Genomic DNA, 20,024 nt, shown 5'->3' on the forward strand with positions numbered 1-20,024 from the left:
TTCTTTCATATATGAGCTGTGTGGTTGCATATTTTAATAAAAGAATATTAAAAAAAAAAATCAAAATTAAAATTATTATTATTCGTTTTTGTTTTATATATTTTTTTTTTCTAAATTTAAACAAAATTAAACATTTTTTTCAAAATTCAAAATTTTCAAATATATATAACACTTAAAATAACTACTACATATGAAATTTTTTTGTAAAAAATTAAATTAAAAAATAAAAGCAAATACAAAATTTTTAAAAGTGTTGAACTGAAAAATGTGCTGGATTTCAAAGAGCAAAATATTTTGAATAGACATTCAAAATTGCAATTAATTAAAAATTTGAAAAGAAAAAAATTATTATTGTGAAAATTTACAATTAAATAACTAATTTTCAAAAATTTGGAACTGAAATTTGATAAAAAGAAAAATAAACACTGCAAAAAATAAGGACTGCAAACAAAACTTGCAATTGTACAAAAAAAAAAAAAAAATTGTGAAAATTATCAAAATTATTTAATAACTTTATTAATTTTTTGTTGCGATTTTTTGGAAAATATACAAAACATACTTCAACAATGGCAAAAATTCAACCTAAAAAATAAAAAGAAAAATTTGGAAAAATTAACAACACACATAAATGAAATTCTTATCTCAATGTAAGTGTTTAAAAAAAAAAACAAATTTGAAAATTTTTAAAATTTATTTATAAATTTTATTACCGTGACATCCAAAATGCAGTGAAAAAAATTTTATTGCAATATTAAATTTAACTTCAAACCTAATTCAACTGCATTGTAAGTCTCGATTTTCACACTATACTTTATTTGCTTTCTAATTGCGTAGTTAAATTAAATTTTTGACAATTTGAATCTTGCTAAATTGTATAAATTTTATATTCCATACAATATAGATTACAAATGCAATGTTGTACTACTTTAATACTGCATTTTCGATGTCACAACTTTTAAATATAAATACTTAATCACTTACTTATAAATATTATTTTTTTCATATTATTTACATTCAAAAATTTAATCTTATCTATAAATAAATATATTAAAAAATATTATAAATGAATCATTGCCATATTATTAGCAAAATAAAGTAAATATACCAAAAATTTTGATAATTAATTATTAAAAGAAGAAACAACAATTAAAATGCATCAACAATAAATTATTAGAAAAAAAAAAAATTTATTTAATTTAATAATTTTCAATTTGATGTATGTCAATATTTATTACAATATAAATATGCTATTGAAATTATATCAGTTAATAAATATGAATTTTGCTTTTAAAGCTGTGCACTATTTTATTGTTATACAAAATATTTGAAATTGAGATATTCAATTGCAAATATTCAATTGCAAATGCAATGAAGATTTTGCAATCTATTAAATACAAAATTTTTACGAAGAAATGCTATGAAAATTCAATCGTACTTTTATATATAAAATAAATTTTTCGAACTTTTCCATCTATATGGCCGCACTGTTATACATTTAATTGAAAAAATAAAATTTTATGCATTTAATTTAAACTGAATAACTGAATAATTAACATTTTTATTTTAAATATCCCAAACTGTTATATTTAATTAATTTCGGTTTTTGTTTTTTTAAATCCAATATTTATTTGAGTTGTTTTATTTAATTAAAATATTTTAAATAATAATAAAATATGTTATACAAATTTAAATTCAAATTCAAATTTGTTATTATTTTTCATAATTAATAATAATAATTGTAGAATGATATAAATTGGATATATGGGCGGTAATCAATTTAATGTTATAACAATAAATAGCATATATTGTATACATACATAATATATATGTCATTTGCATTTCTTACAATATACCCAAAAATTTATATAATGTATTCATATATATAATAATAATTATATATTAATAAATTACATGCACAAAGTTTTAATAGCGTGAAATTTCGTACTTATATGCGAGTACAACATAAAAATGTCATGCAACATATTTAAATCACTAAAATCTCAATCATAAAGAAACAAAAAAATCGCATGCAACATTTTATTGTGATAAAAATAAATAACTCGAATATATTTTATCAACATTTCTCTTTATTTGCATGTATTTGTGTATACTCGTATATGCATTTATTTTTAGCAAAAATTTACAAAAAAAAAAACTGAAATATTAAAATTAAAGATACTGCAAATGAAAAATATTAAAATTAAATTTTAAAAATTTTATAAGTTGTAGTAATTTAAAAGATTTATTACGTGTCTCTGCGAGGCTCCATTATAAATTAATTTTACTGTCAAATCTCCATTTTGATTTTAAAATTTTGCACTTTTGTGACATACGTATCGGTAAAAGTACAAATATTCTAATAAGTACAATAATTTTTATTTTTTTCAATTCAATATTGTTAGATTAGAATAAGATTTTCAGCGTCTAAAAAGAAGGACATTTATTTTTACGAAAAAAATAAAGCGCCTTATTAATATTAGCGTAAAATTAAATTTAAGGCTCAAAAATTGTTGCGTTGTATGTTAAAAATAGCAAAATTAAGATTTTTTTCTAATTAAAAAATTGTTTGGACATACGGCAAAATAAGTCAGACATATGGCATAATTAATACAGCTTTCGAGTATAATTAACTGAGTCAATTGTCTCATTGAATTCAATGACGTTTTCGGAAATATTTGAAAGACTCTTTTGAAATTTGTATTTTTAGAATTTATTTAGATTAATATTTTTATAGAATTATTTGATTATTTGTTTTATCGGAAAATTTTCTACAGTTGCCTTTAATTGCTCGATTTTTGAAATCATAGCATATTTTCATAAAAAGTAATTTGATAAAATGTTTTGAGTCGCTATTTTCTCACTTAAAATTTTTGAGTGACATTTTTCTCTTTTAAATTTTTTAATTATCTGATTTCGTTCAAATTTCTCGCTAGATTACATACATATGTGAATGAAATAGAATGAAATAGAATTTGAATATTTTAATAATTTGATTTTATTCCAAATCGATTTTTAAATTAACTATATTTTGCATTTATCAATGAAAATTATTAATATGACATTATTAATTGGCATATTGCTACTGTTATTCAAATTGTAATTTAATTGAGTATGTTCAGAAACTTAAATAAATTGCTGCCGTAGAATTTTGCTTTCATTTCAAATAATTTTATAATTATAAAAAAAAATACTTTAATTTCAAATTGTTCTTAATTCACTTTTATTGTCTTGCTAACGCCGTATATGCACACAAAATATTTAGACTATTGGAGAAAATTTAATTTTAAAATTTAAAATTAATTCAACTCTGATTAATTCCAATTGTTTATAAATAAAATTTTGTCAAAAATTTATAATAAATTTTAAAAATTTGCATTTATTTTCAAATCATCAGGCGACTTGATTAATATTGTAAGAATAATATTTTAGCAACTTTCGTATACATTAATAATAACTTTAATGAAAAACCAAAAAAAAATTCCATTTCATTGTTGTTTTCAAAATTAAATTTTCAACATTGTACATAAATTACTTTGTATATGTATACGAAATATAAGAAACATGGTCAACAGAACATGCGATTTTTTTTTTATAATCCTTAAATGTCCTGTAATTACGTACAATACATATACGTATATGTATATTGTATAAGAGTGTGCATTTCTATAAATTTATGTGCTAATTTAATAAAAAAAACAAAAAAAAAACTGAAAACCCTATACTAAATCATATTCTTTGACTAAATAACATAAAGCACACATATTTGTACATACTAAAATTATTTACTTGTATTTTATTTGAATTTACTTACATGTATAGCTATATACAGGGTCTATTATAAAGTGTTATTTGCAAATTTCAAGGATGATTCTTTCATCAATTCAATCTTTCACCAACAAAAAGTCGTGCTCTTCGTAGGAGTGACTATGAGAAACTGGGAAGAATATTTTATGAAGCATTTTTATCTCTCATTGTAACGCATCGGGAAAAAAATAACAAAAAATTTCCGAGAAATTTCGTAATTTTTAAAAAAAATTTCAAACTTTATTTTAAACTCGACTATAAACCTATTTTTAATGTATAATTTTGAATACAACGTGTTTGAATGCAATGTGCTCGAATACAACATGTTTGATTTCTTATAATAAGTAAATTAAACGAATATATCTATAATCCTCCTCCCACCATTTGATTTTTTGCAGGAAATTGATTAAATAAAGAGTCGTCCCAGATATTACTTGCAACCTTTGTGAAACACCCTATATAGAGAGAGAGAAATTAACACGACAACTTTATTGCATATTATTGCACATGTAATATTTTGCTATATAAAATTCAAATAAAAATAATTGTGTGACCCAAGTTCATTTAATACAATTAAGAGAAAAGAAATAAAAAATTAAAAAACAAAGCGAAAAAAATAGGATTTGCTTTTCTTTTATTATAAATTTTTATTATGATTACATTTTATTTTTTTCATTTCGTACAAACATTCCTTGCAAATCAATAAATTAAAAATTTATAGAAGAGAAGCAAAAAAAAATTTTTATGCATACATTTTAAAACTCACTTACTGACGTTATTACTACTAGAAAGTACATTTATTATATTTGTACATTTTTTTTTTTCTTCAAAGGATAAAAGTCCAATTTACTTATTATTTCTTCAATTAGATTGTAATCGCTTTTTTATATATATTAGTATATATGAAAATATAATAAAAAAAACTAAATTGTTGTTTCGCTCTTTTTGCAAAAAAAAAAAAAAGTAAAATTGAACCTGAACTTAATTACCTTTTATTGAAATAATATACTCTTTCTCTTTTCCCACTCTCTATGCAGGACCTTAATTGTGTATATGATGATATAAAACTTAATTGCATCAATCATCATTATAGCACACACAACTTACATAGGCTCATTTATGTGGTCATATTGCTCAATACTTTGTCTATTGAGTAAGCTCTTTTTTTTTGCAATTTTCATATACATATATATATGGTTTGATTAATTTGCCGTAATATGTACTTATGATACAATCAACAATTAAATTCATAATTTTTATTGATAATCAAAACGCTATACAATAAACTTAAGTTAATTAAAAAATTGAAGTGATATATGAGAATAATTTTTAATTATATAAAAGAATGTTTTAATATTTTGATAAACATATTTTTGATATATGATATTGTATGCAACGTGTTTGAATATAATGTGTTCGAATGCAACATGTTTGATTCCTTATATATATATATATATATATATATATATATTAATTTATATATTATTGATTATGACCACATTTTTTATGTATAATTTTGTATACAACGTGTTTGAATATAATGTGTTCGAACGCAACATGTTTGATTCCTTATATAATTTGTATATTATTGATTACAAACATATTTTTGATGTATGATTTTGAGTTTAAATTAATATTAATATAAGTCGTCATTTATAACTTTTTGTTCCGTTTATGTACTTGTTAGATTTATTCAACCTCCTTATCTGCTGAGTAATCTCATACTTATTCGACTTAAGCTCAACAGCTTTAAAATTACTCGTACAAGATATTTGCGAGGTTTTCGAATATTTTTTGTGGTATATTAACAAGTATTTCTATATTTTATTACTTTCTCTAAAACTTACAGCTCATTTCAGTTCACATTTCTATTTCTAAAATCGGAATTATCCTCTTATACGAGTACAATCGCATTCCCTATCCCACTATACAAGATATCTACGCATATTATATTCGTTTATAGTGAATGAACTTTATTTCTGCACCTGCAAAAATTTTATTCTAGTTTCAAAATTAAATCAATCTTTATGGTTATGGAGCCATTCTCTTTCTGTTGCTTTCATTCTTCATTATTTTAGAGATTTTTATTTTGGATATTATATCACAAAACAAAAACCAAATTTACCCCTATCTTATAGAATTTGTTTCTTGTTGTGTTTTTTTTTTTGCTGAAAATTTCTCTATTATGCAATTATAAAAATCCTTTTTAATGCAATCAACCTGTTTCCTTTTTTTGTTGCTTTTATTTTATGCTCTTTTAACATTACTCTTGAATAAAATCCTTTGAAATTCTTGTAAAAGTGCATTACAATTATGAAAATAATAAGAAAAATATAAAATTCAATTGTTTATTTTAAGATTTTAAAACTGAAAAGAAAACAATAACCCGAGATCATCCTATAATTTTAATGTTAATACACAAAAATTCATGTGTACAGATGTATGTATGTATCTGCATAGTCATCATAATTGATTGTACTCCTTATATGTATCCTTATATGTATATTATACGCGATTTCCTCTTATAATCTTAAAAATCTATGAATAGATCTGCCAAAATCTCTTTTGTTCAATTTAAGATTAAAAAAGAAATTTGTTTTGTATTTTTTCTTGCTGAAAACTGCTAAAAATCCTCAAAATCCTCTTAAAATTTTAGATATGTGTGTATGTGTGCGTTTAATTTTTTAATGTTGAGAAATTTTTATCGTTTCTATAATATTGTTTACGTAAAATTCGTATAAAACGTAAAAAACTCAACAATTTCCATTTGAAACATAAAAATTTTAATATTTTTACATAAAACGTAAATAATCCAATATTGTTTACGTAAAATTCGTAAAAAACGTAAAAAACTCAACAATTTCCAATTGAAATATAAAATTCTCAATATTTTTACATAAAGCGTAAATAATCCAGTATTGTTTACATAAAATTCACACTTTCACTTGGACCCACTGCAACACTTTCCATTTGAAACACAAAAATCTTAATATTTTTATATAAAACGTAAATAATCCAATATTGTTTACGTAAAATTTGTAAAAAACGTAAAAAACTCAACAATTTTCATTTGAAACACAAAATTCTTAATATTTTTACATAAAACGTAAATAATCCAATATTGTTTACGTAAAATTCATATAAAACGTAAAAAACTCAACAATTTTCATTTGAAACATCAAAGTCTCAATATTTTTACATAACACGTAAATAATCCAATATTGTTATAAACGTAAAATGCCCGTATACCTTGTATTTATAAAATTTTTTTCTATTAACACAATCATTGCAAATTAGAAAAAAAAATCCTTGAAACTTTGCAATTTCTGAAATTTTAAAAATTTTTATATTTTTGCCAGGTCCTTTAATTTTTTTTTATTTAATACTTTTTGTATAAGATCCTTTTTTTTATTTTGTTTTGTTATTTTGTTGAACTCATGCAATTTCTTTGTTTTCCTTCTATAATCATTCTGTTATACGCACACATATAAATAGAATAAAAGAAGCACAATCATGATCATCAACATTAATATTATCGTAGTGATTATCAAAATCATTATAATCAACATCATTATCAATATATTAATTTGATATCTTTTACGGAATGTCATGTTAAATATCCTTATATAGCTTCTATTAATTTACGCATATACACCTACAATGTGCGTAACTATGTACATATATGTACGAATTTTTGTTATCCTGTTTGAAATTGCCAAATATCTTTGTATACACACTTACATTGTATGTGCGATATACAAGAATATCCTTCGTAAACAATATTATGGAGAAGTAAAATTGATACGCTAAAATAGGATCATTTTTCATTTTTATCAACCTGCCAAAAATAGACCTTTTTTTGTTGGTAAAAAAAAAAATAGGCATTTTTTGATAGTACACTTAAGATTTTTGAGAGTTCATATGTTATTTTACAATATTTTACAATATTTTAATGTAAAAAAAAAAATTTATAAAGGATCTTTTGTTGAATTTTTGCTCATTTTTCTACATTCTACTATAAGTGTTATACTAGTTTGTATGATTGTATATTGCAAATGCAATATTTTATATTTTCATTGCATTTTCATAAGTGTTATACATATATACGTTATATATATAACGAAATTTAGAGAAGGAGGCATTAAAAATTTCTTATAATAAAAATTAAATACAAGGCTAGCAAAATAATGACAGACGGCTTTATTGAAAAAAAAAAAAAATAATAAGAAATAAAAAACATAAGAGGAAGAAATTACAAAATTAATCTTGGATTTTGTGATAGTTTCAAAAAGTCAAAAAAAAAATCATTGTTTTATTCAACAAGAAAAAAAATTTTCACAATCCGCTCCGTTTTTAGTTTATGTTTCGACGTTTTTAATTTAATTCTGTGGTTACAAGAAAAACCTGATTAAATCCGTATTGTACTTGTTAATTTAGTAGTAAATATTGGTTTAGTGTTATCAACTAGCTTTAAAATATTAACAGCTTAAATTATTCGAGTCAAATATTTGTGTTTAGTAAGTTTGGTTCAAACTACTAAGACACAAATGACTAAATAACCAAATTAATAGATTATTTATACCGGTACTATAGTCAATTGCCCAATTAACCAATTTTAAAATAACTCCTATAGAAGAATTCTGTCGAATACACCTTTATATACATATCAATTGTTGGAGTATTTTATGGCATTGGAAGTTTTTGTTTTAATAAACACTCTAAGAAGTCTAAGAACAAATTACGTTTTTCAATTATACTTTTAAAAATTTCCGGAAGAAATTATTTGGCACCTTAAATTTTTCGAAAATTCTAAAATTTGTCTTGTGAGAAAAAAAATTGTAATAATTTTAATGAATTACACTAGTTTCCTATATAAGAAATAAGATGGAAACTAAAGTATTGGCGAAAATAAGCAATGCAATTTTACAAAATTATCATCACTTTTTTTCCATCAATTTGAGCTCATATCAAATGTTGTTTTTGATCCTTCTCTAAGCCTTAACCTTTTTCATACAAACGTACATTTCTACATATTAAAAATATATACACATACACGTGTATAAGTGTCGGACAGTAGGATACAACTTCAAATTTTCCTTATCATGATATAAAAAAAAACTAAAAACAAAATTTTAGGTCTCGAATGTCTTAAAAACGTTTTGTCTATAACATTCGCCTCTTCAATTTTGACCGTTTGAATTTGTTACAACCACAATTTTAGTAGTAAAAATTAAATGTATGTGTGTTTGATATCAGTTAATGCTTCTATAATAGATTTTATTTAAAGTCATCGTATGCAATTGAAATTAAATATACCAAAATGTATGATATTTGAATTTGTAGAGCTGCCATGTACAGAAGACTTCTCTATATGCGTTGTAAATATTCGCCTACTATTTAATTGCCAATTGGAATGTATGTGTTGGACAGAAAAAAGATATGGCAAATAAAGGAACATTATTTTTAGTCCTTTGATTAGATTATTTTTTGTTTTGTTCTTTTTTTTCCCAATTTATCAAATTGCAAATTAATGACATTTTGCTTTTTTGTGCAATGATCCTTATTAATCACTTGCTGTGAAATAATTTTTACATTTTTTTTTTTTAATTTCGATTTTAGAAGATTTTAAACTTAATTTCCCTTTTAATATTTTTGATAATTTTTTGGCAACGCCGGAATATGTGGTACAATGTATGAATATAAGGCTAGTTGTTAGCTGTTCCTCCATATTTAAAATTAGAATATTAAGTAGGATAATTTGTACTATTGTTTCTTTTTTGGTTTTTGGCAAGAATTTAATTGTATCAGTTACTAAGTCAACGTTAATTACTGTACCATTCGGAGTAGTATTAACTCTGTTGAGGTAGAAGTTTATTTTAATGTGACATAAATAAATTGAAATAAATATGCATAGCCAATGTTACTGAACTAAACTGAACCACAAGAGCTATGCCGGCAAAGTTTTTCATTGATGTTCTTAGACTATGTGAAGATGATTAGTCTAGTGGCGCTGATGCAAAATAAATCATATGATGACCAAAAATTAGATAACTTTGTTCATCCTCAATATTAGAAACTTGGGCAATTATCTTCGAAATATTTAAAAATACAATTATAGTTTCGCCTGCATAAGTCCTGCATAAATTTTTCTATATCCATAAAAGCAACTAATGAATATTTTGGCCTGGATGCGTTTTGCAGTACATCGTAAACTTTTAATTAGGCTAAGGCGCAATCTCATTATGCAGGAACAAAATACTTGTGAAACTATATCGCGTATTTCGATCCGTCAGTATTTCATCTGACCTTAGAAGTGCTGAGTCTTTTTATTTCGAAATTATTTTTTTCACGTTAGAAACATAAATGACGTGAAATGCTCATTGAACAGTGACACATTTAAATAACCGCAGTTCGAAACATATACCAGATTTTTATTCACCTTTATTGGTTAGTTAGTTGACGTGGCAGTCGCAACAGGTCCACCGCACCTTAATTAACATTTTGCTACCACTTTCCCGTGATCACCAGACCGTCATTGACCGCATGATTACAGGTGGATTTATTCAACTTATTCACCATATTCATATTTTTATTCACCTTATTCACCTCATTTATATTTTTATTCACCTCACATTTATTTCAATTCATTTCTACTTTAAAATACTTCAAATTTTTTTTTTTTTTTACATTTTATTATTTCTTTTTATGTTATTGCTTCATCATTATTATTTTACATTCTAAATAACATTATTAAAATAATTTTTTTTTTTTTGATAAACAATTACATAATATGTACTTGTAATAAAAACATGTACATTGTATGTATATGTATGTATGCATATAATTGTTTTTTTTTTTACAGTTTTTAAATAACAATAAACAATAACAAGTATGAAATGATAAAGAAGGAGACATAAGGGACTCTTAATTATTTATATAGACTCGTATAATGCATTTATTTTACACACATAATATACACATATACTCGTACTCTATACGAGTATAATATATTCAATATAATATAGAAGGAAGCAAAAATATTACCTTTACCTTTACTTTACTAACATTGAATAATAGATAACCGCATGTATATAGTATCAAATATAATAATATTTTTGCGTTTAATATCAAATATAAATAATGTTAACATGAATAACTATAATTATATACCTACTTATATAATAAGATGATAACAAACCATAATATATTTGTATATATACAAAGGTATAACAAACGCACACCTTTAATAATATTTTCCATTTGAAATTTATTTCAATTTTTATTATTATTTTTATTATTTGTTATATTGTTGTTGCGTTCAAATTCTTTTTAAACAAAATTTCATTTTGCATGACATTCTATATAAATTTATATGCATATATGCATTTGTACATGTTTTCCACAAAACATACTCACATACGCATATAAGAACACAAAAGAAAATTTTGAATCACCACGCTCTTAAAAATTTTTATTTTTTTTTTTTTGGTGGAGTTAGAACTTATTATATGCCCTTAAGAGACCCTCTTTTCCCAATATAAGAATAGTACTAATAATTTTAAAGGGAAAAAACAAGAAAATAAAAATAGCAAAAAGTAGAAAAAAAAAAACCAATTTTATTGTTGTTTTTTTTTTTCAAATTTTTTGACAAAACAGAAAAATAATGCAGAAATTAAAAGACAACCGCGTTTTTATATTTTTTTCTTTGTTTTTATGATTTTCTTGTTACATTTTGGTAAAATTAGAAAAAAAAGCAAAAAACTTGAAATTTCGTACTAAAAAAATATAAAAAAAAAATTGTAAAAATATAGAAGAGGGTCAGGCCAGGCCAGGCTAACTAACAAGAGAAAAAATATTTAGATATTGTAAATAATAAGAACTTCCTGTCTCTAACAACAAAAAAAAAAACAAAAAACAAAGCAAGCAAAAAAAAATTCGTTTGGTTTTTGGTTTCTTTCTTGATATTTTGGTAAAATTTTTTTTTTAATTTATTTTTGCTTGAATTTTTTTTTTATTATTCGTACATTGACGCACACACGTAGTACTTGTATTATTTTATGTTTGTATGTATGTTTATAGAAATGTGCAAGATAAAATACGCGAACGCATTTTTATTTTTTTTTTTCAGTTTAGTGCGTAATTTTTTTTTTTTTTTTTTTCATTTCACTTTTTGTGTCGTTCTTTTTTTCGGGAAAAATAATGTGGGGGTGCAGTTTTTTTATTCTTTTGCTTCATTTTATTTTCATTGTATTTTTTATTATTATTATTGTTGTTTCTGTTCTTGATTCTTGTTTTTGATTCTCATTCACTCATACTCTCACTCACTTACTTCGCTGATGGTTTTTTAGTGTTATTTTGAACATAATTTTTTTCTTTCTAATGTAATTTCTAAAATAGGTACGTGTTTATGTGAATGTGCATCTAATTTTTTTTTTTTCTATTTCTTAGTCATTTTCAATTTACTATATATAATTGTATACGAAATTTTATATATTTATGTATATGTATGCTATTTGATGGATGGTGAATTTCACGAGTGTGCATAATAGTTTTTAAAAATAAACTTGTTAAATTAAATTTGTCTAACTAGTTATATGGAAAGTCGAAAAATGGTAAAATTTTACCAATTTTGGTATTTTTGTAATGTTTAATTTTTATATATACATACATACATATATAATAATTTATAATAGTATATTGCGAAAATATTTTAACAAAATTCAATAATTAAATTAGTGATTTGTAGGGGGGAGGGGAATTTAATATATAATTTTCAATATTTAAAATAGATCCGCCGAATAATTTTTAGAATATATGATTTGTATAACAGTTTTCTTTAATAAAATTTTTTTGTGTTATAAAATTATTGTGTTCTTGTATTTTCTGAACTATTATTTTTTTGTCTAAGACAAGAACCATCATCTGTCAAAAACAGAAATTCTAAATTCTGATAAAATAATTAAATTCTTCAAGTATTATTAAATTTTACATTATTTATTAAAAATAATACATAATTGTACTGCACGTATACAATTAATTGCAAAAATACTAAATTGATGATACACAACGAATTTCTCCTAAATATAGGCAAAATATTTATTTTTACAATAACACAATAATAATAATAATATTATTATAATTATTAAATTTAAATTGCTTCAATAGCAGTTAAATTAAATATGCTTCTAATTCGAATACAATTTTATACTGACTTGTTTATCTTATGTGATATAGTATAAGTAATTGATAATGAAATTTCTCAAAATTGCAGTATTTATTATACGAGAACTTATTAATTTTTTTTATTATATGCGATAAGAAGCAATGGGACCTACTATGTTACTCTACTCTTTTATGAAAATTCAAATTAATGTTGTCATTTATTGTGTGTTTATTGTGTGTATAAGTTGAATATGAATTCAGCAACGTAAATAATAAATTGCCGAAATTAAAAATTTCTTCATATATCTAAGTAGCTTTAGTTGGTAAACCGTCCGCCTAGAACTTAGCCGATCCCGGTTAAATTCGTTGGGAAAATTTTTTTAATTTTTCTACTTTGATTAGTTCATTTGATTACGTCCATGATACTTATATTCTGCAATTGTACGAAATAATTGAAATTGTAAAAAATTTATTGTTATTTTCGTTGAATATGGCGTTCCCAAATAAATATTGCAAAAGAATTAATTAATTAGGAATATGAATTGTGTAGGACTTCCTTTTTTCTATTCGCCAATTACTTTTTAATAATTATTCTCTATGTTTTTCCCCATAGGCTCTTAATTAACTACAAGTAAAATTCTTAATACTTTAAATAAACAAATTTCTTTCCTCAAAAACACAAATTCTTGTTCGTCATAATAATAATAACAATAATAAAAATTCATACAAAAGAAAAAAAATAATTATTGCTATTATCCTTTTAAGAATCCTTAAATATGTGGAAAGAAAATTTCAAAAACACTACTGAGTACAAATATGTCAGGTTTTGTTTTATTTTTGATTGTTTTTTGTATGTTTTATTTTTTAATTTACTTTAAATTTAATATCATCCACATACACATATGATAATTACATACATGAAAATTTCTGTGCAATTTAACTGAACTGTAAAATTCAAAAATAGTATTCAAAAACATGAAAAAAACCCAAAAAAAAAATAGAATATTCCGAAAAACAAAGAACATTCTGTCTAATTCTAATGAGAACAAAAAAATAGATCGAGAATAGTCAATTCCCCCTTTATACTCGTAAAATAATTTAAATAAAATAACAACACAAAATCAAAACAGAATCAAGAAAAAAAAATAGCAATGTTTTTAAAAAACCAAAATATTTCTTCTTTACTTTTTACATCTTTCTCTGTTACTCTGTCTTTTACACTCTTTTTTATTCTCATTCTTCTTTCCCTTCATCATTCAAATTCTATTAGAATGAAAATAGATGAAAAAAGAATAGTACAAAGTTCTAAATTATTTACATACATACATACTTATATATACATAAATATATGTGTATATATATATATATATATATGCATATATATATGTAACGCATAGGCAAAAATTAATTTTACCATAAAATTTTCAACCATCACCATCATCAAAGTCGATATGGCGGAAAAATTCGACGATGCGTAGCCGCCAGTTGTCATACAAATTTCTACCTTTTTTTTCGAACAATATTACATATATACAAATTTAAATATATTTATATAGGTATATATATATGCATATGAGTATATAGAACTTACGCAATTTTATACAAAAACAAAAATTTATTTACATAAAACGCATTTATGCTTTATTAAATTCACATACAAATGTACACAAGCAGCAAATGTGTAGCAAAAAAAAAACTAACTGAATTTTTTTAAAGAACCCATAGGTAAAAAAAAAACATACAGTTCAGGAAATAAGAACAAAAAAAAAATAGAATAAAAAGGCAAAATAAAATTTATTGATCGTCCCTTGTTCATCCCCTTGTACATATAAAATGCAATTTTTTTTTAAACAATAATTTTTATAGTAAAAAAAAATGAAAATTCTAAATGTCAGTAAAGGAACAGTGAAATCCTAGAAATTTTGTTATACAAATAAAAAGTAACAGAATAGAATTCTATAATATAGAATCGTTATCACAATTATAAACAGAGTGATAATTTGGTGAGGCTCACTGTATAGAAATAGAACCCTCCAAACTACTATAGATATAGTTGAGAGTAGATTGCAAATGGAACAATTTAATGTCTATTTGGTAGCACTTTAAACTGTTATACTCAAAATTAGCGCAATAAGATTAAAAATTAACTAATACATTAAAAATTGAAGGTTTGAAACTTATTTCCTATACGTATATTAAAATTGAAAGCCCTCTAATGGAATAAATATGTGTAACTGTTCATCTTAACTACTTAGTATGTATATATTGATATAGTTGGGACTATTATATATATACATTTAAAGTGTTATACATTTGTAAAATGTTATATTATTCTCTTAAATGGAAAAATGTATTATATAATTAGAAGGGTATTAATTGTTGCTACATATTTTTACAAAATTATTGAGTAAATTATTGACTATACAATATAACAACCATAGAGAAGCATTCTTAATTTCTACGTTTTTTTGTTTCTGTTCAACATACTTAAGAAAAAATATAAAAATTCTGAATATTCTGATCTATTCAGCAAAACAGCTTTAACATTAATCAATTTTATGGGAAAATTTATTGAGGGTAATTAGGTTCTTACCCAAAAAATTTTCTACTCTTAATTCTCAACTAACACTTGTGAGTACATGAACCATACACATGAGTTAAGGTTCATATACTCACACTTTAGTATTGAATCTCTAAATATTAATTTTATTTACATTTCATTATAGAAATGAGTAATAGGTTGGCTAATATAAAAGAATGTTAAATAGAATCTGAAACGAATTAGTATGAAACTAAATTCGCAAAATGTTGTCCAATATTATTTTTGCAATAATGTTTATAAACATTTTATTTAATCTGTATGAGAATATTTTTTAAGATTTTATAACTCTCTTATATTGGGTATAATCCAATGCAAGTACATGTTTTTAAGTTACAATTTTATTATTCGCCCTGATATATGCAATTTTTTTCAAATTTTAATTTTTTTCCTTCTTCATTGTAATAAGGTCATACAATTGTAAGCTATTTTCATACTTTATTAGTAAAAAATAAAAATAATTAGAATTGAAGGAAAAATACAAGTTGTATAGAAAATTGATTTTATTTTTAAATAAAATAATATTAGAAATGAAAAACTAGCAGAATTTATTAGCTGAATATAATTTATGGATCAATATACAGAAGAGCAAAAATTTTTGATTACCTCACCATGTATTTATATATAATATAACCGGCTTTAAACACATTTTATATAGCGTACTATTTGTATATGAGTAAAAACGGTACCCAACATCTTAGGACACAGCATCCCCTTTACATCAAAGTAAAATTACTATATAAAAGCAATATCCAAAAAAATACTATACACACATTCACTAAACTTATAAACTATGTATATATATATATATATATATATATATATATATATATATATATATATATATATATGTATAGTCAAATAAATCACCATAACTCAAAAATTTTAAAATAAAAACATTTTGACATTTTTCCCTTTTGATTTTTTTTTTGTTGTTTTGCTTTTCCTATGGAAATCTTTGAAATCCCCAAACATTTTGCAAATATTTACTATATATTCAAATATATATGTGTGTATGTATGTATGTATGTGGATAAGTAATATAAATAATAATTATTTTGTAATACATAAATTCTTTAAAAAATAAAAACGGCAAAAAACTTATATTCCTTCGAGATGAAAAGAACAGGAGAAAAAAAAAAAAACAAAAGAAAATTTAAAATTAAATTTTAAAGCATCACTTTTATTTTTACTCCAAATTCTTTGGATATACCAAAATTTCGTATATGATGTTATTTTTCTCTTCTTTCTCGCAAAGAGAATATTTTTTCGATAAAGTATACATATTATGATATATATACATATTATATATAAATATATTATGATATATCATAATATATAAGTATATATATTATGATATATATACATATTATATATATATATATATATATATATATATATATATATATGTGATATATATATAAGTATACGAATATATAGAAAAAAAATTATGAATTAAAAACATAAATATCCTTTTCACGTGTTCATTCTACACAAATTCTACCTTGAACAAAAAAAAAATAAAAGTACGAAAAAATGAAATTAACAAAACAAAAAAAATATTACCGGCATTTCCATATTTTTCAAAACAATAACTACAACAGCAATATTTTAATATTGTTTATATTTTTTTTTTCGTTCCTCATTTTGGATTTCTTCCAATTTTTTCCTCTCGTATAAAACAACAAAAAAAAGAAAAGTTTTGCGAGGGGTTACGTTCTTGTTGTTTTTGAATTTTCAAAAATATTGTGTGTGTTTTTTTTTTTGCGTCAAATTTACGAGTATGTACGTTTGTATGTCTATATCCAAAATACTTATATAACAAAAGAAGAAATGTGCAAATGTCTAAGGATATTGAATTTTATTTTCATGAACAAAATGCGTCTATATATATATTAAGCTAAATATACCACATCATATATATATAGCGTATATATAAATATATATGTACATAATATATTACAAAAAGACGGAGGATGGGTTTGCCGATTTTTTTGCTTTTTATTTCTTGTTATTTTGTTTTGATATTTGTGTTTTTGCTTTTATTTCATTCTCAATCCCTTTTTTATTTTAATTTTCTCCTGTCACGTCTTTTTCGTCTTATCTGTCTCTTTTTTTCCTCTATATATATGTGTGTATTTATTTTCCTCTGTACTTTTAACAAATTTTAAAAATATAAAAATAATATTACAAATAAATACAAGAAAAAAAAAATGTATAAAAATGGTTTTTAGGGCGCGATCTAGATTTGTCGCCTTAGTCGTTTTCTGGTCGTTTACCCTTGTGGGAGATAGATGGCTTCCTTTATGTACAAAAATTTATATATGTATTTATTGTTATGTAATATGTACATATAAATATTTGAAAGTAAAAAGGGGACTCTTTGATACAGTTTTAATTTTACATTTTTTGTTTTTATACTTGCTTTAAAAATTTTATATTTTGGGTTTTCTGTTTTTGCGTTTTTTTTTTCTCCCTCTTTTCGCTTTATGCTTTATTTTTGTGTGTAATAATCGCAAATAACGGTCGTATTTTGATATTTTTTTTTTTTACTGCCTCTCATTCTGATGATATGAAGGGTGAAAAAAGCGAAAAAAAAATCCTTCTTTCGTATCAAAAATTTGACTTGTTTTTGTTTTTATATCCTAGACCTAGAATTTCGTACAGGAGTAAAAAATATTTAAAATTTCATAATAGTATACATAAAAACATATATATCTAAAAATAAATCCATATATATCACATATATATCATATATGATATATATGTGATATATATGGATTTATTGTTAGATATATATGTATTTATGTATAAAAATGGCGAATTTCAATTTCAATAATGAAATTTTTGTTGATAAATTTTATACAAACGTAATGAATGTTACTGTTTTTCATGTTATTTATTTTTGTTGTTTTTTGCTTCCTTTTTGTTGGTTTTTGAGATGGTTGATTGTATATGTGAATATTTGTTTGGGAACATGAAATGAATTTAAAATATTAATAACAAAAAAGGACTTTTGATAAAATGATCGAATTAGAAATTATTTCTTCAATATAATAATTTTTATTCTTATAATTTTTGTATTTTATTTTTTTTTTTTGTTTTTGCCAAATAAAATTTATTCCCTTTGATGATAATGAGATTTGATGAATTAGTTTTTTTTTTTGCTTTTTTGCTATATAAATATTTTGTTTTGGTATATAAGCAAATAAGGAAATTAGTGGAGTAGAAATAAGTGAGGTGTGTAAGGTAATTTTTTTTTGTTTTTTTTTTTGTTTTATTATTTTTTGAGGAATTAAGCCATGTTAATTTGGTTTTGAAATCATAATTTTCATATTTTCAGAATTTCACTCAGTTAAAGTCCACAATACTGAAATTTCCATAATTTCTCTTCAATTATTATGATCAGTAATAGTTGCTTCCAAATGCCATTCAAATGCAATTCCGAAATCTTAGGCTAAAAACACTAAGAAAAAATAAGTTGTATACTTAAATTTACCTTTATAACACAAATATATGCAAATTTATGCAAAACATTCTTTTGTGCCATCTCATTTAACAGTATGCATATCATTATTTATGTCACATTAATAGTTCTTTTATTATTCCTTACATATGAAAAAGCAATTCATTTGCATAACGCCTATATATATGAAAATTTTCTAAATTAAAAACGAAAATATGAAAACTCAAGATATTTGAAAGATGTTTAAGAAAAAAGGATCGCTGCAAAAATAAAGATGCGGAAGATTTGGATATCCCGTTAGGGAGAAACGATTTCAGATTTCAAATTCTAACCCTTTAATCCTTAAATTGTTTTACAATCAAAAAGATAGAATTTATAAAATTTATTTATTAAAATTTCCAAAACAGTTTTGGTCTCATAATCATTTGCATAATAATTGATTTTCGATCAAATAACAATTTCCAATGATTTTATGGCAATTTCAATATAAAAATATCTTGGCAATATAAAAATATCTTAAGGAAATATTGGTCTAACACAAAATAAATTCTCAGTTGGATGAATAATTTTGTGCAATCAATATGCAAATTTAATGCAAATTCAATATTTCTTAAAGGTAAATTAAAATTTGTAAAAATTTTTCTTGTATTTTCTTATGATAACAATAAAATAAAAAAAACTGTGAGAAAATTTATTTGAAAACCCTTGAAAAAGGTTACAATTTAAGGTTACAATTTCATAAAATTATTTGCATAATTTTTTAATCATTATTTATTGAAATATTTTCTAATGAGGAATAAAGGGTTAACGTTTATTTGAAAACTAAGAAATTTCATAGCAATGAAAAACAATCAGTTATTCTTGATTATTCGATTACTTTTAAACGAGAGTTTGAACCGGCAATCATTAGTTCCTTGGAGTACCCGCTGAACTAAATAAAGATTATCCCTCTTTTATAGACAAATCACATCGATAAAATATAAAATTTAGAAA

This window comes from Condylostylus longicornis, unplaced genomic scaffold (genome assembly GCF_029603195.1).
Source record: "Condylostylus longicornis isolate FDR11 unplaced genomic scaffold, ASM2960319v2 ptg000083l, whole genome shotgun sequence".
NCBI classification, from domain to species: domain Eukaryota; kingdom Metazoa; phylum Arthropoda; class Insecta; order Diptera; family Dolichopodidae; genus Condylostylus; species Condylostylus longicornis.